Consider the following 22836-nt stretch of genomic DNA (forward strand, 5'->3'; position numbering starts at 1 on the left):
CGATCACCCAGGTTAACAGTGCAGTGAAGACCTGTCCTATGTGACTCAAACAGTAGCTCTAAAATATGCGACCTGTCCTACCCTCTTCCTTTCATTAAGGTTTTACAATTTCCTTTGTCATAAGAAAGGAGAGGGAGTTTTACAGATCTGTAATGACTCATTTTGGTGCCATAAGTGGTTGGCATTTGAGAGAGGACCCTCGATTACTTTAATCCCATTAAAGAACTAAATGCAATTAAAGAAAGTTTAGTGGAGTCCATCAGCATAGTTAAAGGCCACATCTACACTAGCGAGCTTACAGCAGTGACACTACAAGATCCACTCGACATAATAAAGCCACCTCCATGAGTGGCAGTAGTTATGTCAAAGGGAGACGCTCTGTACACTCCGGCGTTTCTGTTGGTGTAACTTATGTACTGGAGGGGTGGGGTGTGTGTGTTTTTTCACACTCATGAGCAACATAAGTTATACTGACAAAAGTGCTAGTGTAGACAAAGCCTAAAACTAGCTTAGTGGTAGTGTAGGCATGGGTGAAGACTGACAAAAGGGGAGCCTAGCTCAAAGAGTCCAGTAGAGCTCTCATAGGATGCACAATCCACAGTGATTGTGGCTTCTTATTCTGGTGATCCACATGGGTGAAGTACCCCCACCTTTTTTACACTCAAATTCTGCCCTTGTTGATCACATTAACTCACACAAACATACATGAACCAATTTTTAAGGGCAGTTATTTATGTTCAAGATAAGACAGTTATAACCACCTTTGTAAATAAAATTAACTAATTCAATTTTTCACAAATTTGAGGTACTGTAATCCTTCAATTGTAAAATTACAAGAGCTTTCATCTTCAGTGCTTAAGAAACAAAATTAGTTGTAATGTTAAAGAGCTTAGTGTGACACAGCTTTAGTTCCTTTACAAAAAAGTAGAAATACAGCAAAGTCCCAAACACTTAAGCAGCAACTACATTGCTTACAACAACGTGCCTTTGACCAGCACAAGTAAATGCCCAGGAGCAGAATTAAGCTCCATGAAGTCCGAGTTAAAGTCTAATCTTTCTTCCAAGAATTCCCTAATACATCACATTGCGACACAGAAGGCATCTGTTAGCATCTGTAAGCACGGAACAGGAGAGTTTCCATGGAAAGCGCTCTGGACGGGGACACACAGCAGACACCAACGCGGCTCTGCTAGGAGGTCACTGGGGACGAACTCCGGAGACTCGGGTTTTTTTCAACATGCCAGAGCAGGTAACCCGGAGTTGCTCTCAAGACCCAGCACGGCCCCCCGGACCAGCGCCGGGCTCACTAGGCAGGAAGCGCTTGCGGTCTAGGCAGCGAAGACTCGCTCGGTGCCTTTCAGCGGTGTCTGTAGGAGTCCCACGACGCCTCGCCGGCGCGCCGCTTTGGACCTCAACTCCGAGCCTCCATGAGCATCATCCCCCGCTCGCGCCGCCGAAGGGCCCCCAGCGCCCCAGGGCAGGGCACCGGCAAGCGGCCTTCCCGCCTTATGACACCTGGCCCCAACGAACTGGGGACGGGGCACAGCCTCCCCCTGAGTTCCGGGAACACAGCGCGGCTAGGAGGAGGCTGCCCCCAGGGGACCCCGCCGCCCTCCGCCCGCACCAGGTCAGGGCTCTCGCCCGCCTGCCCGCTCTCCCCTACCAGGTCATGTCACCGCCCTCCATCGCCTTCCCACCCCCGTAGCCCCGGTCCCGCGGAACCCTTACCTAGGTCGGCCCCCTCCCGCCTCAGCGCGTGGTTCGGACTCCAACGGAGTAACCCTCCTCTTCGCCCGCTAGCGCCTCAGAAACCTTCCCGGCACCCCCCGCGCACATCGCTCCTGGTCACATGGCGATGACGACACCGCCCCTCCTCCCTTCCCCCCGCCCGCTCTTGACTCGCCTCAACTCTGCCCCTTTTACGCCCACTCACTCACTCACTTCCGCTCCACTTCCCTCCCCCTCCCGCAACTTCCTTTCCCTCGACGGCATCTCTTTCCGGGTTCGCCAGCCGCGCGGTGCATTGTGGAGAGCAACCTCTTTCCCTCCCCCCCCTTCAACCCACCGAGCCCTCTTCGGGCGCCTGCGCAGTCTCAGCCTCCCATCTTTCTCCCAAGCAGAGCCAGAGCTTCAGCAGCAGTAGCAGCAGCAGCTGATGATGAAGAGAGAGGGGGAGACTGGGGGACCTTTTATTTATATTGTTAAAGGGACAGAGCACTAATTCCATCTTGAATTGGTGTGTGTGGAGGGGGAGGGGGTTGGTGTGAGGAGCCTGAGTTTCTCCCCCTAGCCCAGCCCAGCTAGAGGATCCCAGGGAGACACAGGGAGAGAAGGAGAGTTTCTTCCCCCCCTTGGCCGTCAGAGGAGAGAGAAAGAGACCAAAAGCCTCTTAGCAACACAGCCCCTTCTCTCTCTGCTAATGCTGCTTGGCCCTGGCTGGAGACACCTCACCACACACACACACACACAGGAGCAGGAGCAGCAGCCAGTTCACCAGCTCCCCCACCCCCTGCTCTCCCCTCCTCCCCCTTTATTACCCTTTGTGTGTGTCTCTTTCTCCACTGCTCCAGGGAAGGGAATAAAAGTGGGGTGCAGCCAAGGTAAGTGTGTTTGTGTGTGGGGAAGCAATACCTCCTCCCAGCTCTGCCTCTCACTCTAGGTCAGGCAGATTTGGGGGCTGGGGGTTGGGAAGGTGTTTGTTTTCTGGATCCATCTTTTAGCTTTGATGATAGTTTGATTGTTTACTGGTTTGGCAAAGTGGCTTATTTTTCCTGCTCTAAATGAAACACTTCAGTTTTGTGTCTTACTCTAACCTTCCTGCCCCTCTTTGGGAAGAAGATATTATAGTGTTCTTATCTGTCACTTTTTACTCACTCTTTGAGGAAGTGGAAACCTTTCTCTGTGTCCTGCGTCAGTTTTATTTATTTTTCAGTGTATGAGCAAATGTCATGGAGTAGATGATGATCAAGCGTTGCTAGTGGTACTCTCAAGTGTGTTCCAATATCCCCCTCTTTTTAGAACTGTTTCTTATTTGGGAATTTGCTGTTTCTGGGAACAGTATTTGTCTTTTGGTTTTCACTGGTAGTTGTCTTTTTAATAAATAGTTTTTCTGTGTAGAGAAGTAGGTGAAGTATTAAAAGGTGTTTGGGCCACTGTTTGTTTTATTTATGATTTCTTTCAAAAGTGCTTGTATTTCCTATGTCAAAATAGGAAATTCAAAAGACAAAAAGAATAATATGGAGCTGGAAACACTTTGGAATTTATCATCTGTCTTTGTTTTGTGTAGTTGCATGTTGCCATTGTTAACAATCTGAATAAATAAACTTAGTTACATAATCATTAAGGCCCTGATCCTACAAAAATTTATGTACTTGCTTAACTTTAAGCATCTGAGTAGTCCCAATATGGAACTACTCTAATATGTAAATATTAGCAAGATCAGGGCCTGTGGAATAAATCACCTCAATACTTAGTTAGAATAAACAGTTAGTTCTTGTTAAAATTTTTATGTTAAATTTTTTTCATGGTTTTCTGATAGGAAGGCCAAACCTGTCCAGCAGTATTTGTGCTGCACTAAATAGTTGTCTGGCTTAGGTACCACTTTCAGTTTTAACTAACCAGTTTCTTTATTAATGTAAGATTCACATGTCAAAAAAATCTGAGTTTTGTACAATTTAGAATGACAATAAAACTTCTGAATATATTTTCAGAACAACATCAGAAAAGTCCTTTTAGAGTCATAAGAATCCAGAAGAAAGAGTTTAGGAGTTAATGATAAACTGGTTTTATATTTCAATGTCATCTCTTTTACAAGAAGGACACTTGTTTTAAAAAACACTGTTGTCTGCGAATAATTTGTGTTTGTTTTTCATGTAACTGTCTTTAAAAAAGAGAACTATGTGCTATTAATTTAGTAAATAATGCAAGGTATTTCTGAACTGTGAGGTAGGCCAAGGACTGTGCATTTCAGTGGGGCATCTCAGCAAAATCGGATTCAGCTTGATATATGCATCTTTATCCTGTATTTGAAGAGGAATACACAAAAAAGCCTTCACTTGTAAATGCTTTAGTATCTCTGATCTCATAATTTGCATCAGCAAAAAATATTTTGTGTAAAGCAGCAATTTCATGATCAAGCTGGCAATATGAAAACAACAATTTGATCAGGTTGGAAAGGATTGTAGGAAAATAAATTTAGAAGGATACTTGACAAATATTGTTAGAAGAGATTGGAGTAGCAAATGTTACTATAGTTCTGTAGAATTGTCTTGCTTTTAGTTTTCTATTTCGCTTGTGAAGACAAAACACCTTGCTGTATTCAGAATAATTTAAAAAATCAAATTTGTAAAGTAATATTTCTTTTAAAGATCAGCAAATATGTATAGGAGTTCATTCTTGAAAATTGTGGTTATCTATTTATTTTATTACAAGCAACACTTGAAACGCACAACTAAAAGCTTATCCAGGAATAACATTTTTTCATGTTACATGATAGCAGGTTGGTATGAAAATAATTCTTTTCTTACTCTGAGTTACCGTTGATGTGTTTCATCTGCACATAGAAACCTATACTATGTTCAAGATTATGCCCCCAATATGAGTGTTATTTCAAGTCCATCTGCAATTTATTGTGCAAACACAGATATTCAGATGGAAAATTTGTTATTTATTACATAGGGCAACACTTTCTTTACTGGTTTAATGTTAAAAAATATGTAAATTAGACTTTTTAAACTGGTTTCTCAATAAAAAATTGAGTAAAATTTCTAAAATCCCAGTTTTGATTTGTTAACCCAATATCTTGACAGATTCTTCTCCATAGAGAGAAACTGTGTTTGAAACCTTAGCTTTCTTAGGCCCTGATCCTACAGTCAGGTCTCTGCTGGCAGACCATCACTGATTTCACTGAGGCTTATCTTGTGGAATATAGGTCCAAGGCCTTAGATGATAATCCATTCAGAGCAGGGACAGTCTATTTCTGTGGCTTATAGTGCACTATACTGCAAGAAGGCCTTAACTCTAATAGGGGTTTTCAGGATGCTGCCATAATAATTTTCTAAAAACTGCATCTATCAACTGGAATTATGGGAAACTGTTAGGAACCAACAGTTATTACTAAGTAGCAATTTTTTTGTTCTGTTTTTAAGTCTTTATGCTAGTATCATAGGAAAGTATTCAAGATTTTTGATTGATTTTTAGGCATTGAGGAACATTTATGTATTTTTCCCTATTGCTTAACTGGATCATTTATATATCTGATATTAGTGATTATTTTTTGTGTCTCTTATTCATTTTCTTTACCAAAAATGTATATCTGGAAAGTTAATTTTGAATTGATAAGGAATCTACAATAACTATATTTAGGCTATACTAGATTAACAACCAGGAAAACATTTAAAGATCTTATTCAGGCCAGACCTGTACCTCGGTATTTTTAAATTAAAAATTACCTGTCTTTTCTTGCTTATCCAGTACTAACTTCATGATCAGTTTATTGGTTTGCTAGTTATTTTAGGTAAGCATGCTGATCTTTATTTTAATCAGGTATAAATGTTTTTGTAAAGCAGTGTTATTGTTCCCCTTAAACAAAACTTGTTACCTTTCTGCGGTCCTGACCCTTGCTCTCTTCATTGGGAGTTTAGTGTTCTCTGCATCTCTTAGGAAAAACTGAGCCTTTGTGGGATCATTAACAACTTTACTAACAAAAAAACTGTCTGTCTTGTTTTTCACTCAGGCTTTTTGTTACTAATCTGTCAATAGATGGTTTCACTATATTCTTCACAGTGATTTTATGTATGGGAGATCAGCATTCAGGAACTAGTTGCTTGAACACAGCCAGTAACTACAATGTTAGCTTGTGAATCAGCATCAAGTCCTTGACCTCACTCCTGCAAGTTACTCTTTGGTGGTAGACCCTTGTGCCCATGTGGCGTTCCATTGACTTCAGTGGGGCTTCATGCAGTGTAAGAGCGCACAAGTGCAATTCTCAGAATAGGAGCTTTAGTTATAAATGGCCTAGGGTAAAATTTTCAAAAATGCCTACATCTCATTTTCAAAGTGACTTAAAAGCCAAAATCTCATTGTCTTTCAATGAGACTTAGGAAATAAGAGCTTAAGTTACTTTGAAATTGAGACTTGGGCCCTTAGTCACAGAGGCTTTTGGAAATGCATTCCCCAGTTTTGGTTCCACTGAAATACATGAGAGTTTTGACAGTCACTTCAACAGCTCATAATAGAGAGCCTTCTTTACTTTTCATTTGTTAGTGTCTGTAAATATTTTTTTTCATATTGTTACCTGGAGTAATGTTGTTCATACAGCTGCCAATAAGGTTAATTTAGCCTGTACAAGAACCAAAATACACATTAGTTATTAAAAGGAACATGGAATGAAATTTTACAAAAAGGTTGGAGCCTCAGATCTACTCTCCTGTAATACATAAAGAGTTTCAGTGTTTAAGTACAGTTAATGCAAATAAGTTGTGCTAATATTTTAACTAACTTTAGCAGTTTTGACCCCAAATCATTCTTTGATTGTTAATTACAATTATATAGTATCTATTTTTAGATTAACCACCTAAAAGTGGGAGGGAGGTTCAGGCCTCATACTCATGAATTCATTAGCTTCTTTGCTAAGGCTGCCTAAACAGAGTGAAGTGTAAGATAATTATGAAGGTGTGTGTGTATGTGCATTTGTGTGTATATAAACATGTCTTAAATTATTCTTAATCTAATATCGGGTTATGCTATCTGAAGTTTTTTTTTTTTTTTTTTTTTTTTTTTAAAGGAACAGTATAGCTCAGGGAGTTGGTAATGGAGTACAGGGTCTTTCACATCTAGATTGTTGACTTGAATCCAGCAACAGGAACCAAAGTCACTACCATGTGATAACTAGTCATTGATCTTTCTGAAATGTGTTGACCATCTCAGTTCAGCTCCTAGATGACAGATGTCCACATCACACAAATATCCATTACTTCCTATCTTTCTCATCTGAGTGACTAAGGAATAAATTGTGGGAGGTGGCGTGAATGTCCCTCTCCTCACTAGGGGTGGTTCATCTGAAATAGGATTGAGGCACATTGTCACGGCGGTTCAGAGACGCTCTTGAATTGCTGGCACTACTTCCGTTTTCTGGAGAGAAAGAGGATTCAACCCTGTCAAGTTGGCACTCTTTTCATGAACATTAATGTCTTTAAAAACTGAATAGGTGAGATTTTTTGAAAATTCTTTTAGAAGTTTATATTAATTTGCATTAGAACCGAAAATAAAGGATTAATTCATTTCTCTGGGATTAAGATGTGGAATGCACTGTGATCATTTTACTATAGCTTAGTTAATTTTCCTGTGCAGAGATGATTTAAACATAACAGTACAGTAAGTTTAAAAACGATTATTAGTTAACACTATTGCTGGTAACTAAACACTTATTCCAGAGTGAGAGGAGAGTCAGGTCCAGTATTTTTAAAGATTAAAATTCTCAGGTTTTCAGACAAGTGTAGATTTTCATCAACCTAAGCATTTAAATCAGAAGTTGCTTTTGTGATTTATCAAAGAACATTACAATTATTTGAAATGAAAATTGAAGCTTCAGTTTTAGGGTCTTTCAGTCATTGCATAACTAGCCTAGCTGCTCTAAGAGTGAAGAGAAATTCCCAAGTGGGGGAACCAGAACAGTTGTCAACTGTTTGCACAACAAATCCTTCTGGATCAAATGGTGATATTCTCAACATTTAAATAAAGAGAAGCTTGCAATAATTTTGCCACACACATTGCTGCCAAAGGAAACAAATATAAGGATAGGTAGGAGAAAAATAGAACTGATCAGTATAATAGAATTTAAACATAAATCTATATAATAAATGTGATTAGTTTTACTATCTTCATTTATAATACTTCAATTTTTTCCATAAGTTTCAATGAAATTTTAATTTGCCAATAATTTTAATTAATAATTTTAAGCTACTGTGGAGTATTAGTAACTTTTGCATTTTGTTTTTCTTTAAATGAAGTGTGTATGCATGTGTACAATTCTTGATCCTACAAGGACTTATACGTAATTTTACACATCCCACTGAATGATACATGTTTGTCTTCGTAGGCTTGTGGCCATACCAGGTACCAGCTACATCAAACAACTAATATGTTTCAGCCCTTTCTTACATATTCTTACTACCAAGAATGTGATTGAGATTAACATATGTTTAACAGTTTTAAATGATATTCTAAGGTTCTTGTCCTGTAGAGCCTTATGGTTGTGCTCAATTTTATTGACTTGAGTGAGCTTTCTTATCTATGTGAAGTTAAGCCTGCAAGTAAATCTTTGCAGGATCAGGGCCTAAAATCTCTAAATACTGTTGTAATAGAAGGAAGAATTTTTATGTATGTAGTGCTTTTACTAAGATAACATCATGTTATAAAAAGTAGATGAGCAGAGTCATCCATGACGAAGGTTATAAAGTTTTCAGATGTTTGTGACAAACTGGATTTTGTCAGTATAGAATTTCCTGTTTGGGTGTTTCAGAGTTTCACTATGGCGTGGGAAGGTTGTTTCATGGGATAAAACATGAGTTTCGTTTGACAGTGAAGATTTGAAAATGTCGATTTAAATTGATAATGACATATAATTTAAGTATGTTGTACTTGACTCAACACTATTCGAAATAAGAAATTATTTCAAAACTAGGCTATGTTAATATTTCAAAGTTAATAAAACATTCCATTTTGAAGTATAGAACAAAGCATTTGAAAAATGTTTTGTTTTGCAGTGCTCTTTTGAAAAGTTTTAAGTTTTGAAGGATTAGATCAAGTTTCTCCAGGATAGTCCTTATTGGAAAACTTAATAGTCATTTTTCTCAGAAAATGAAGTATCATCAAACTCCAGTTTAGAACTGTCTTAGTAAAGGTTAGAATTAAAAAAACAAAAACAAAAAAACTATTTCAAAATATTTTCCTTCTTTTAACATTTTGTCACACAGAAGTTCTTGATGAAGGGTTTCTTGGCCATTTTAGAAGCTGTAATTAGTTAAAAGGTTTGTTTATACTTCCCATCTCTGTTCTGCTGATGGTATTAGAATGCAGGCCAGAGCCAGACATCTAACTGTTTATAACATTCAAACTTCAATTAAAGCTACAGTATTCAGTTTACTGAATATCAATATGTTCATGCCGGCTTCAAATAATTACCAGAAATTATGGAAGTAGTATGATAGCCTATGGTTCCTTTCCTCTTCAATACACTACTCGTAAACTCTATATTTTTTTATTTGTATTTCAAACATAGAAGGCCTACATAAATTTATTGGGTTTCAAAAATTTTGGTTTACACTTGGGTGTAGTAGTTGGTGGTATTCCAAAAAAAAAAAAAAAGAATAATTGTTGTTATGGGTCAAGTCCTTTTTGGGGACAAATTTCCACTGACTTGAATAGAAGTTTTGCCTAAGTTAGGATTATAGAGTATTTGTTTTTAGCAGATGTCAAAATACATTTAACTTAGTCAGCACATAGGCTATGGTCCAAATATAAACTGGCTTTAACTGTTCTCTGATAAGATGACTTAGATCTTCAGAACTATGAAGTACCTCCTTCTCAATTCAGCATGAGCATATACTGTAGCTCTATTTTTAATAGAGGAGAATTTAACAATTTACAATTAGTTTGTTAAAAATTTTGAAGTTTATAAATTAATAATATTGATTATTTTAATTTAATACATTATATTCCAATCTGATAGTGCTGGTAGTGAGATATGTTGTTTTTAAATGTTAAATTGTTGCAATGTTTTTAAAACCAGTAAAATCACTTGTAAAGTGGTTCATTCTTAAACTTGCCTATAATTCTGTGCAGGATGTACTGGCTAGTCTGCAGATGCTCTGTTAATTGTGTTTTCATCTGTCGGTTGGTATACTTATAGCATCTCCGTTATGGCATGTTTAAAGAAGACTTTGTTCATTATAATATCTTGGATATGTAGAATTGCTATTACTGCATTTCTATAGAATGTACTTTAATACTGTTGCTATTATTAATATGGCATCTTCATTTGAACATTGTACTTGATATTGTGTACTAAAGTATATGTATGTGAAATATTTATACTAAGGAGAAATTTAAAAGGCCTGATCTGCTCTCATTGAAGTTGGTGGTAAAATATTCATTAACTTAAATGGGAGATTGATCAGGTCCTAAATCTGAATTTTGCATGACTTCTGACTTCGAGAAGATATTGTAAAATAAACTGTTCTTACCATGAAAAGATCCAAAAAGTAGGGAAGCAGACATTCCATTTATATTAAATAGCAACTACTTAATCAATTTATAATCTGTTTAGGAAAATATTCACACTTTGAATATTTAGCTTTGCACCTATACATAAGATAACGTCTCTGTTGCTCATACTGTCATGTGTTTTTTTTTTTTTTGACACTGCACTGTTCCGTAGCTAAGACTGAAAAGTTATCGATCAGTCTTTACCATTTTTTATGATTACAAATATGTATTTGAATTAAATATTGTACTAGGAAACTATACACACAAGTTAATATAATTAATCAACTTGCTCTAAGCAGTAAAGACTATAAAAGAAATGAAAGCAAAAAATCATTGTAAATCTGGAGTTTAATAAGTAATTTGTTAGCACTTTTATCCCAGTAAAGTGATGATAGTACACAGGAGGTACCTGTTTTTCATAAAAAACTTTTAATTATCAGGATGAATAATATAATATTCTACACCAAGAAAATAAATTGGTAAACAACTAATAATGTATTGTTTACACCTATGTTTCACATAAAGTTTGAAAATTGAGTATTATTGATATTTGAAGTTATTTCCTGCTGCCTCAGCATTGGCAAAACGTATGCTTTTTTGTTTTGTTTGTTTTTCAAACCTTGGAACAAAGATTCAGGTTCATCAAAATGATCCTGAAATACATTTTTTCTTTGGAGAATTTTAATTAATATGACATGCCTACTTTTTTATTTTCTGTTGAAACCAGTAAAATATAAATAAGAATATGAGTGGTAATTTACAGCTTTTGCTGTTTACAGGAAACCAGTATAGTACTTTATAAACCCCGGATTTTCTTATTTATAGTATCTATATTTCCTGAGTGATTTTTGGTTTTCTATTAGAAGAATGGAAATTGAAAAATATTTCACAAACTTCTTAACTACCACTGTTTCTGTTGAAATAATCAAAGTTTAGATGTAAAGGACATGAATGCAAAGTCATTAATATCTCTCCAGTGACAATCATGTAAGATGATAAATCCTTTTGATGAGTTTATACCTTGAATTGCAAAAGTCTTAAGGAAGGGCACTTCAACTTGTCATTAATTTGGAAGATATTTCTCTTACTTGAGAGGAAATTATGTTTAAAGCCTCAATGCTGAACCCTAATGACAATGAGATTCCATCTGGAATAGGGGTCCTCACCAGTAAATCATAATGCAGGAGCAGGGCCTCTACCAGTATATCATCATGCAACTTTTCTGCAAGGAATTGCCATGCTAGGACAGACCCCTTGGTCCGTCTCGTCCAATATACTGTCTCTGGCAGTGGGCAGAATCAGATGTACACAAATTCCAACAGTAATTGGTTGTAGAGCAGTTTGACCATAGATGTAGTTTCTACCTAATCTCTGTTATTAGGGGTTGACCTGTGCCCTGTAGCATTATTGTTTATATCCCGTCTAAACCTCTTGGGGGTTTTATTATTATTTTTAGCTTTTGTTTTGTGATCACTCTCTGAACTCTGAATGTTTGTATTTATCCATATAAATGTCCAGTCCTCTTTTCGCCCTGCTAAGATTTATCTTAGGTGCTGATATGTTCCCCATTATTGCAATATCTGAGCAACAAACTTTAACTGGTCAAGTGAAGTGAGGTCTAATACTCAACTCATTTTGTTTGCCTTAATATGATAACTTTTGAGCTCTGTCTCCATCCAAAATTTCAAGGAATCTTCTAGACATCAGTGGGCACAATCCAACTGATTGTGGTGCAAATTGGCACACTGGAAAAGCCTGATTCACAGGACTGCCTCACTCCGCAGGCAAAGGATTCCCCCTGCCAGCCCCTGTTGCTACCTAAGCATATCAGAAGCAGCAACTTAACTTGCTGCATGGGGAGATTGTCCATAGACTGGAATCCAACAGAAATAAGAGAACTTTACAGAGAGAGTTTATTTGAGGGTGGGGGAGCAGGAAGCAGGGACCCAGAGGGGGCAAGAGTGGGTGGGTGGAAGCAGCAGGGATTGTATGGGGTGGCAAGCATAGACCTGGAGTGGAGTATAAGGGAGAAAGTGGACTTAGTGATGGGGAGAAAAGCATGAACCCAGAAGGAGAGTGGGTGCAGGTGTGAGGGGAGCAAAGCAGGTATCCTCAAGGGAATGGAGGGTTGGAGAGTGGTGATGATGAGGGAAGCAGGGACCTCTAGACAGCAGGGAATTGGGTGACTGGGTAGGCATGGCAGAAGATGCCTGGAGTGAAGATGCGGGAGGGGCAGAGACCCAGAGGAGGGGGAATGGAAATGGGGAGGAGTCACACAGCACCTCTGTCATGGAGGTGGAGAATGAGGGACAATGATATAGGGAGAGGGACATGGGGGGCATAGATTCCTTGGCATGGTGGATGGGGTGGCCAGGGGAGGGTGACACACACACAGTTTGTGGGGTGGGAAATAAAGAATGTAAGAGAACCCCTGCTAGGTGCAATTTGCTTGGCCCACAAAAGTAGCAAAAGGTGTCCCCTTTGCATGTTTATCCTGATAACACCCTTGTGAGGTAGGGAAGTGCTATTACAGATTGAGTCAGTAAGTGAATTAAACATGGATTTCCAAGATCCCAGGCTAGAGCTGTCATTACTGGGCCACTTTTTCTTATGGCCTCATCTTGGCCTCAATGCTGTCTTGTGGCAATGAACTCCACATGCTACTTGTGTTAAAAAAATAAAATAAAATTCTAGATTTGCTTTTTTTTAGTCTGCATTATTATTGTGCTCTGAGAAGGGGAAATAGATATACAGGAGAACCTCAGAGTTACGAACACTTCGGGAATGGAGGTTGTTCGTAACTCTGAACAAAACATTATGGTTGTTCTTTCAAAAATTTACAAGTGAACATTGATTTAATACAGCTTTGAAACTTTACTATGTGGAAGAAAAATGCGGCTTTATATTTTACGCAATACTGTATTGTATTTGGACTGGCCTGAGTTGAGGGTTTGTTTGGGGTTTTTTTGGTTTCTGCTGCTGCCTGATTATGTACTTTTGGTTCCAAATGAGGGGTGTGATTGACTGGTCAGTTTGTAACTCTGGTGTTTGTAACTCTGAGGTCCTACTGTACCCAGTGTAATTCCTCTGTACTATCCATCATTTTGTATATTTTCCCATGTCGCTTCTTATTTGTCTTCCCTAAAGTAAACAGTCCCAATCTCTATTCATATGGAAGCTATTTCATACCTCTAAATCATTCTTGTTGCTTGCGTCTGAACCCCTTGTGTTTCTGTTGTATCCTTTTTGAGATCAGGTGATGAGAAATGAGTACAGTTTTCCAGGTGAAGGGATACCGCTGATATAATATACCACTGATCTGACTCTGTAACAGTCCACCTAATAGTTCAGAAATGCACAAGGTTACCAAATATGTTAGTATTTATTGGCTTCATGGTTTAGCAAAAGGATTCTGGCCAACAACCACCGCCCTCTGGCCGCCCAGTTCTGAAGGCAGCACAGAAGTAAGGGTGGCAATGCTGCAAACCCCCACTTCCCGCAAACCCCCCCCCCCCCCCCCAAATCTTGCGACCCACCCACTCCACCCCACAGCCCCCTTTTGGGTCAGGACCACAGTTTGAGAAACGCTGGTCTCCCCCTGTGAAATCTGTGTAGTATAGGGTAAAAGCACACAGAAGACCAGATTTCATGGTACGTGACGCATTTTTCATGGCCATGAATTTGGTAGGGCCCTACTCATGTATTAGTAACATATACCATACAGTTGTTTTTTTCACCACCTGAACCAACCTTATGGGTTTGCTTAGCAAACATGAATTAGAACTGTTTTTCTTTCTCAAATATTGAAGGATATGTCCTACAAAGTGTGTGTGTGTGTGTATACACACACACACACACACACACAAATCTTGTGTATATGTATATACACACACACACACACACAGACACACACACACACATATTGATAGGATGGGGAGAAGCTGGATAAAGATTTGGATAAAATAATCGCAACCACAGTTATATAATGGGCAGGAACTGATTGTAATGTGGTAATGTAAAGGAAGACGTATAACTTTCTATATTTTTAAACTAATAGTCTTTCAGTTTGACATGGTGGCCAAAAACATGGCCTATGCTATGAGGCAAAATACCTCAGTGATGGAATAAGTCCCTTTGAAATAACATAGGTTTTGTTCATTTTTGCGATATTCAAATAACAAATATTGTAGAGGGAATTAAATACAGATATAAAGCTTGGATGTACTGACATATGGGGAAAAACTAAAGGAACTAATATGTGTAATTTGAGTAACTGACAGACAATTTGCATGATAACTGTTTTCTGCATGCCTTGAAATTGATGGCTAACTAAATTAATTTATAAACACCTGTGGGGACTGGCTTCCTGGGGATTTGTTTCAGTGCTGACTGGAGTATTATTTTTACCTTAACACAAAATAATAAAATAAGTGATATTTTTCATTGGCTTCTACGGGAGTGGGCCTAATGTAGTGGGATGATTTTTAATATGGTTCAGAAAAGAATAATTGGAGCTAATGGACTAAAATTGAGTGTTAATTTAGAATTAACATCAAGAAAAAGTTTTTAACAATAATATAAATTTGATTTATAGAACAGTGGTGAATTCCCATTGCTGGAGCTACTCAAACTTATGTTCTGAAAGAATTTTTGGGAATGTTTTTTCTCGGGAATAATTTTTGCTTTGTTAAAGAAATAGGCTTAATAATTTTGTAATAGATCTTTTGCATCTCTACATTCTATATTTAATACATTTTTAAAAATGTTTTACAAAACTCTTCAATGCCTGGTTTTTGTCTAAGTTCCAAGAGCATCATTCGTACTAGTAAACTAACAATCTGGTTCAGTTTTGCTAGATGTATGCAAAACTGGATATGGGGTAAATCTGTTCAGTCCATTTAAATAATGTTATTTTAAAAGTAGCAATGAGCTCATTTGTGTCAAAAAATAGTTATACCTTTGTGTTTTCCCCATGGCCCGGCCTGGAATGAACATTATGTTCATAGATACTTTTATCAAGGTATTAAAGGAGCAAATTCACATTTTACTTTCTCTCGCATTTTCTGTAGCATCATGTAGGTGGGGACTTTGATGACTGCAGATTCATGTATAAAAGTAAAACACACCAAAGGGAAAAATGCCTCTTTTGGCCTGAAATACCAATGGTATGGTTAGCACCTATAATGTATGTGAACTCTGATGTCACTGAATAATAACTTCCTATTCTCTTCACATACTGCTGTCAAAACTAAAGGGAAATTGTAACAATGTGATTTTTTTAAAATTTGTATTTAAATATAAGTGAAAAATATACTGATTTTCTGTAGCTTATGTTTCTCATTCTAATTCTTAAATAAAAGTGTTCAAGTTTTGCATGGCTTGGGTGTGCTTATTTAAGAAGGTATTCTGCACCTCATTCACACTAAAAACAGTGTAAAGGGGCCTTATTGTAAATGAGAGAGTGTATCAGGTCCCCTATGTATCAGTTTTTATGTACCCTTATCTATCATATTCACTAGTGGTGAATATTATAATACATACCTATGTTGTGATTTTTGGGTTGCCACTTTAAATACTGGATATCTGTTTTTTTAACTGAACTTTAGAATACGCAATGGATAGAATCTGTATGTATATTGGTACACAAGTTACTTCTGCCATAGAACTTCAATAGCTCATGTGTACGCACTTTTTTGAGTAGGTAATTCATTCATTATTAGTGTTTCTTTGCCTTTTTGGAATTGCATCCGTGTTAGATGAGTGCTGAGGTGCAATGTATCTTCCTATGTGCAGAGTAAAAAAGGGGTTGTGAATTAGGGCTTGTCTACACATAAACTGCTTCAGCAGCACCACTGCAGCTACTTTCCTGTAGTGTTTCAGTGAATACACCTGTCTATGCCAATGGCAGGGGTTCTCCCATCAGCATAGGAAAACCACCTTCCTGAGAAGTGGTAGCTAGGTTGATCGGAGAATTCTCCCATCGACCTGGCACTCTACACTGGGGCTTAGGTCGGTTTAACTGCATTGCTCGGGAGTGTGTATTTTTCACACCCCTGAGTGGCAGAATGATACTGACCTAATTTCCTAGAGTACACCAGGCCTTAGACAAAACAACTCCACACTTCTGTGTAAGCTGTAAAGACTTGTGGGCAGAGGGTCCAAAGAAAGTTTTATGAACAGCCGTAGAATTCCTAAGGCTATTCAATCCACCCTTTCAAGGTCAAAGTGTTTTTATATCCTTTAGATTAATTTTTTGAGAAAAGTAGCTGCCAGAAGTAGCTTTATAGTTCTTGTGTTGAACTGACACTATATTTAATTTTCTTTCAGCAAATTTTGATACAAGGAGAAGGAAGAAAACCATAGACTACAAGTAGGGCAAACAAGAAAGTCCTAGGTTATTAAATATTTTCAAGGAGAAAAGGAAATCATACAGTATGTTTACTGGGGTTCCTATGTCAGCATTTGGGAGTCCTGGAACAGATTATCTTGAACCAACAGTAGTTAACTATGGAAAAGACATGAATGGAATGCTGTTTGTCCTGTTGGCAAATAAAAAGATATTAAGATATTAGACCATTATGAAACTGCATTTGCTTTAGATATTTTCTTGGTTCTTCAGTTCTTGACCTGCAGTGTGATACAAGTTTGAGGGAAGCAGATTAATGCTTTGAAATAGATATTTGATTAAACTATACTAGTTTTTTGTTTTTAGAGATGAATTAGTGATGATGGAGGAGCAATAGCAACTTCACAGTGAAGGTCTTGCAGGGCTTTCTGTTTAACACACATTTTCCCAAAGTGCTCTGAAATCCATGTGCATGCTCAGGTTGTCTTGAAAATTGCTAGCCTCGTCAGGACCCAGCACAGGGTTAATGGTACATATTTAGGGTCTTTCGGTCAGGGGATTCCTGAGATAAAGTGGTAGGAAACAAAGCTTGTGTAAAATTTTATTTATTTGTTTGTTTCTTTTGTTCATCCCTATGGCTCAAACTATGGCATTGATCTGCACCAAAATGAGACTACCCAGTTGGATATGATCTTGGCTACTGTCCAGCACCCAGTTCCATGTCAGGGAAGCAATATTTAATAAATTATTAGATGATCTGTCTAGCTCTGTAAATTGGCATGCTTCTGTAATGTGAACTAGAGAAAGTGATTTGTGCATACACTGAGACTGGGGCACCTTGAGCTTGGTGTGTTGTTCTGTGGCTGTGAAATATGTGAGCTCAGCTCATGTCACAGTCGCTTGGAGCAGTACTGAGTCGAGTGTTGCCCCTAACCTGGGTACTGTCCACACGCAAACATCTCTAGCTAAAATTAAGTAATGCTTTAAATTTGAGCTAGCTGGCTTGTCAAGGGGTATGGGTTGAAGCAGGAGTGCTGCTGATGCTCTATCTAGTAATGTGTGGGAATGCAGCTACAGGCTATATCTTAAATTAGTTCAATTTATCATCTGTTAATCTAATGACTCTGCTAATCCAGTCACTAAAAGTAGCTTCTGTTGTTTGGCAGTGGGACTACTCTCACTCTAACTAGGTTGAATGTAGTAACTAGGGGTACATCTCCACTGTGTAGAACTATCAGTCCAGCTACAAAAAGCTGAATTGTGATAAGCAAACAGATACCAGCAACCATCTCAGATGGGTCTCCGTACATCCCCATCATTACATAGACGATAGACTGACCAATTGTAATAATCATGCCAAACACTTTCTGCACCCCATTGAAGAGAGCTCTGTCTTTTGGAGTTTAGGAGATGTACCCACGCTAGCAGTGGAGGGGGATGATAGCCCCCTAGAGTACCATCCCATCAGAGATTCTGGTATGTATCTGTGCAGCTAATCCCCACCACCACCACCACCACACACACGCATGGTGGGATGGCTATGCTGCTATTATTTGTACACTAGCTCAGTCAGAGCTAATGCAAGTATGTCTCCTTGACCTGAAAATCACAGTTACCACTCAAACTACAGCTGTACCCTAGAGTGTAAGTAACTTGAGCTAACTGTTGCAGTGAAGACAAGTCTTAGGGTCGTATTCCCCTAAGCCATCAAGGATAATCAGTTCAAGTTGTGCCCTCAGCGAATGTCTGGCAATGTCTGTTATGCAGATTTGCCATTTTGGCTTGCTTTTGGGACTTCACATAGGCTCCTTTAGGAAGTTTTGCCCCAAGTTCACACAGTATTATAGAGGAGCAGTAGTGATTTCCATAGTTAAAGATGATCAGAGCTTTCTACACAAGAGCTCTAAAATCCACATGCATTGGAGATTGTCTTGAATGTTGGTGTACCACAGCAGGTATTGGGGTGTACTTTGCAGTTTTGGGATCATTTGGTCAAAGGGTTCCTGAGGAACAGCTCCTTTTTCCACATCTGCCCAAAATGAGTTGCTTCTAAAATTTTTAGGTTCTTAACAGCTATTTTTTCTCAGCCTCAAGGGAAAAACTGTTGCTTTGACCCTCCAAGTCTCATCATTAGACTGCCCCGGAATCATCTATTCAAAGATATCAAAGTCCAGTTTAAGAACATTTCAAAAGTTATATTGTACTATGAAAGCTTGAGCACTTCTGCTTACAGTCAGTTCACACCTCTGCAAACTTTTTTCCCCTCAGGACCTCCTTTGTGAGTGACACACACGGAATAATGTACTCATTTGATGGCTTAGGGCAGAAGTTCCCTAACTTTATTTTGCTGTGCTGCCCTTGTCCATGGGAATCATGTAACAGTGCCCCTTCCAATCCCCAACCTCCACCTGTCTGGGACAGAAAGTGACTTACTGAGAGGAACAGGCGGTTCACACCCAGATGGCAGCAAGACCCAGCTGGCTGCATCCTCAGGGGAGGCCTTGGTGGCGTGGAGTGGGGTGGACAGGGGTTCCTCACCTTCCTGCCCTCCTGCCAAGAGTCTCTTGCTTTTGTAGGCCCCAGTGGGTTTGCAGCTGACCAGGTGCCCAGGCCAGTCAGTGCAGCAGTAGGGAGAGTACACAGGGAGTCCACAGCATTCAGGAAGGGGAGGAGAAGGAAAGCAGCAGGCTGCAGCTAGGGGTGGACCAGACAGTACGGGGCTGTTCTCTCACCACCCCTGACCACTGAGGACTCTCTGTATTTTCTCTCATCTGATCTGGCCTACCACAGCCCTGTGCCCCACCTGGCTCCCCACCTCACACCCTGCAGATAACCTCATCACTACCACTCCCCAAAGGGGCACTGCCCACAGTTTGAAAACGAATGGCTTGTGGAAATAAGAACTGCCCCTTGAGTCCAAGGACCATGAATTCAAATTCTTTTGTTGGGAGATTTTCATGCTGTGCACGTTTCTGTTCTCAACCTGTCTTTAGCTTTATGTCTGGAACCAAAATGGGGCTCTTCTTGGGAGTGTGAAAGGTGTGTGCAATCTTGAGGAAGTTCATTGTCCCCACAAATGTACCTAGAATGTTATCTTCCTAAGTCCCATCTGGGACAGTTTGGGACCTTGAGAATTCATCAAGTCCAGTCCCTTGTGCTGAAGCAGGACCAAGTAAATCCACAATCTCCTGTGGAAACCTATTCCAGAGTTTAGCTACACTTTAAATTATAAGTTTTTCCTAATATCTAACCTAAATCTCCTTTTCTTCAGATTAATACCATTACTTTTAGTCCTACTTTCAGTGCACATAGAGACCAAGTTATCAATATCCTCTTTGTAACAGCCCTTAATATATATAACAACTGTTGTTATGTCCCATGTTCAATCTTTTCTTCTCAAGATTAAATGTTTCCTTTTTTTAACCTTTCCTCAAGCTAGGTTTTTTAAACTTTGTATGTTTTTTGTTTTCCTCTGGAGTCTCTCTAATTTATGCACTTCTTTCCTAAAGTGTGGTGCCCAAAATTGGACACTGTACTCCAGTTGAGGACACCAGTGCCAACTAGAGAGCAACAATTCCTACTCGTGTCTTACATATAACACACCTATCAACACACCCCAGAATATCAACCTTTTTTTTTCAACTGCATCACATTGTTGACTCTCATTCAATCTGTGATTCACTAAAACCCCTACATCCTTTTTAGCAGTAGCTGTCACCTAGACAGTTATTCCCCGTTTTGATTTTTTTCCTTCCCGAGTGAAGTACTTTGCACTTGTCTTTATTGAATTTCATCTTGTTAATATCAGACCTATTCTCCAATATGTCAAAATCATTCTGAATTCTATTCCTGTCCTCCAGAGTGCTTGCAATCCTTTCCAGGTGGTATTAACAACACATTTTATAAGCATACTCTCTACTCTATTATCCAAATCATTAATGAAAATATTGAATAGTACCTGACCCAGCACTGACCCTGTGGGACCCCACTAAATGCACCTTCCCAGTCTGACTGAGAATCATTGATAACTACTCTTGGGCATCCACCTCATAGTAATTTCATTTAGATCACATTTCCCTAGCAAGGGCTTATAGTCTGAGATAGAAAGGTAGAAGGCAGGATATATATTGGGAAAACCCAGAGGAGTGTTTTGATGGGATTTTCATACTGGTATCTCACTTACTGTAAGTGAGGATGTTGAGATTGATTTGGTTAGCTGAAATATCTACTATTTAGTCTTAGCCACGCTCTTCTTTAAATTGACAAAAAAGGATTTTTTTTAATGTCACTCTTCTACCTGCCAGAGTCCAGCAAGTGACCACAGATTATCTAAGGTGGAAACAGATTGCATTGAGAGAATACTGCAAAAGACAGACTTTTTGTAAATACATCTGTGAGGTGGAGTATACCCAAACTGGACTTCTCTCACTTCTGGAGGGAAGTACACTTTGGGGGGTGTTGTGTTTTTGTTTTCTGTAGATGAAAATCCTCGAGACCCAGCACTGAAAGAAATTCCCTCCCGCCCCTTTGATTGTATTGAATTTCTTTCTGTCCTAGTCAGGATTCACTCTGTAGAACATCTTAAGAGTGATACTCTGATGAATCATTTATCCTTCTAAAGTCCCAGTTCTTGGTTCTCAGAATCATCATTGTGTTCTATGAAACACTGATGGTCCAATGGGCTAAAGTTTGAGAACAACCTCTTCTGCCCATACTTTCTCACATTCCACTGAAAAGTGTGTTTTGGGGAGGACGGGGGAGGTAGGTTTTGTGTTTTAAATCAAGTGATTTGCTATTGGCCTAAATACTACTGGTATGCAAGCGTTTGTAAAATGGCAACTCTCCCTCAAACTCTTCCCTGATCCCAGACTTATTGTATCAAAACCTCCCTCCTTCATTAGATTCCAGTCGTCTTTGACTGTCACTCTAGCTTGTGAGCAAGGAGTCATAAATAAAAGAGAGAGATAAGACAGAATTCTCTCTACACTTCTACATTTTCACAAGAAGAAAAGGGACTTAGCTTACTATATGCAGGAAATATCCTGTTTGTTCTTCTATCATAGTATAGAGTAACCAAGGGAAATCAACCAAAAGAGTTTTGTCCCAAACATCGTGGAATTTCTCCAATAACAGTGAGGCAAAAGTTTTGTCAATAGCACCCACTTGGTTCTGGTTTCTAATATTAGTGTATTACAAGAGAGGTCTAATGTATGTCAACCCGTTGGTTGTAAGTTCTGTAATGCTATCTTGCATTGAAGTAGTTCAGGTCAGTTTCCCATGGACAAGTGATCAGATTTTTTTTTCTCCCTCAACCTACTTCTCTCCCTTAATTACTTGAATCCCCAGGTTCCCAGAATCCTCATGGCTTGTCTATATTCCAGCATATCTAACAAAGAATACTCTAGCTTCTTGTTGCTTCATAGGTCTAACATACATTAGTAGGAGGCTGCAACTGTGTGCGCTCCTCAGGGTTCTCCTGAATTCAGGAGCAAAGAAAAAGAATGGAGTGCTGAGAGCTGCCGAAGTCACTTCCTGATTGGCTGCCTGCTCAGTGCTCCTGCCACTGCACCTGGGTCAAGGTCATGACTCAAGAGCAGATAGGAAAGTAAGAGTTCTGGCAGGGGCTTTTAGGGAGACATCTGCTACTTTCGGCCCAACACAAGAGTGGCTTTTGTGGCAGACTGACAATAGCTTGAGGACTTACTGTAGCTTTCCTCACCCTTCCATTAGTGCCACAAATTTCCCTAATCTTTTTAGGGATCTTAGCTTTCTCTAGCACCAGCAACCAGGTGACTATAAAACTAAATGTTATTGGCTGCTGCTGTTACACTTCTTTTTCCCATTTGAAATGTCTGAAACCACCAAAAATGTTTGTGGTTGGGGAAGAATTTGTTGCTTTGTCTGAGGACATTACAAATCAGAGTCGTTCTTCATATTTTGTGCTCCCAGCCTGCGACTCTTGCCCCTGGAGCCAAATAATCGAACTTGAGGAAACCTTTGTCCCGACTTTTCCCTCCTTCTTGCCTACTTCCTTCCCCAGCACATAGCCAGTTAATTAAAAAATCACCCTTTAATTCCCTGATTCAAATCCATTCCTCTAATTTTACATTCTCAAAGAATACAGTTAAAAATAAGGAAATAACATGTAAAAGTAATAGACTGTCATACACTCTAATCCTTCCCATTTAGGGCATTCACTGAATAAACATCACATTTATGTTAAA

General features: G+C 39.0%; 2 protein-coding genes across 13 annotated transcripts in view; one reads left to right on the forward strand and one right to left on the reverse strand.

Annotated features, from left to right (window-relative positions):
* Positions 1-1857, reverse strand: part of ORC4 (origin recognition complex subunit 4) — a 55428-nt gene extending 53571 nt beyond the window's left edge. For all 6 annotated transcript variants that reach the window (XM_034785170.1, XM_034785168.1, XM_034785174.1 and 3 more), the window contains exon 1: positions 1729-1857. The gene's annotated coding sequence lies outside the window, so the exon portion shown is untranslated. The remainder of the gene's footprint in view (positions 1-1728) is intronic.
* Positions 1858-2044: 187 nt separating this feature from the next.
* The window catches only part of MBD5 (methyl-CpG binding domain protein 5), a 242743-nt gene continuing 221951 nt past the window's right edge, over positions 2045-22836 (forward strand). For 5 of the 7 annotated variants that reach the window (XM_034785449.1, XM_034785451.1, XM_034785448.1 and 2 more), the window contains exon 1: positions 2046-2600. The gene's annotated coding sequence lies outside the window, so the exon portion shown is untranslated. Of the gene's footprint in view, positions 2601-22836 lie in introns of all 7 variants that reach the window. The other 2 variants (XM_034785452.1, XM_034785454.1) reach the window with 2 other exon arrangements.

Source organism: Trachemys scripta, chromosome 11 (assembly GCF_013100865.1).
Source record: "Trachemys scripta elegans isolate TJP31775 chromosome 11, CAS_Tse_1.0, whole genome shotgun sequence".
In the NCBI taxonomy this organism is placed as follows: Eukaryota; Metazoa; Chordata; order Testudines; family Emydidae; genus Trachemys; species Trachemys scripta.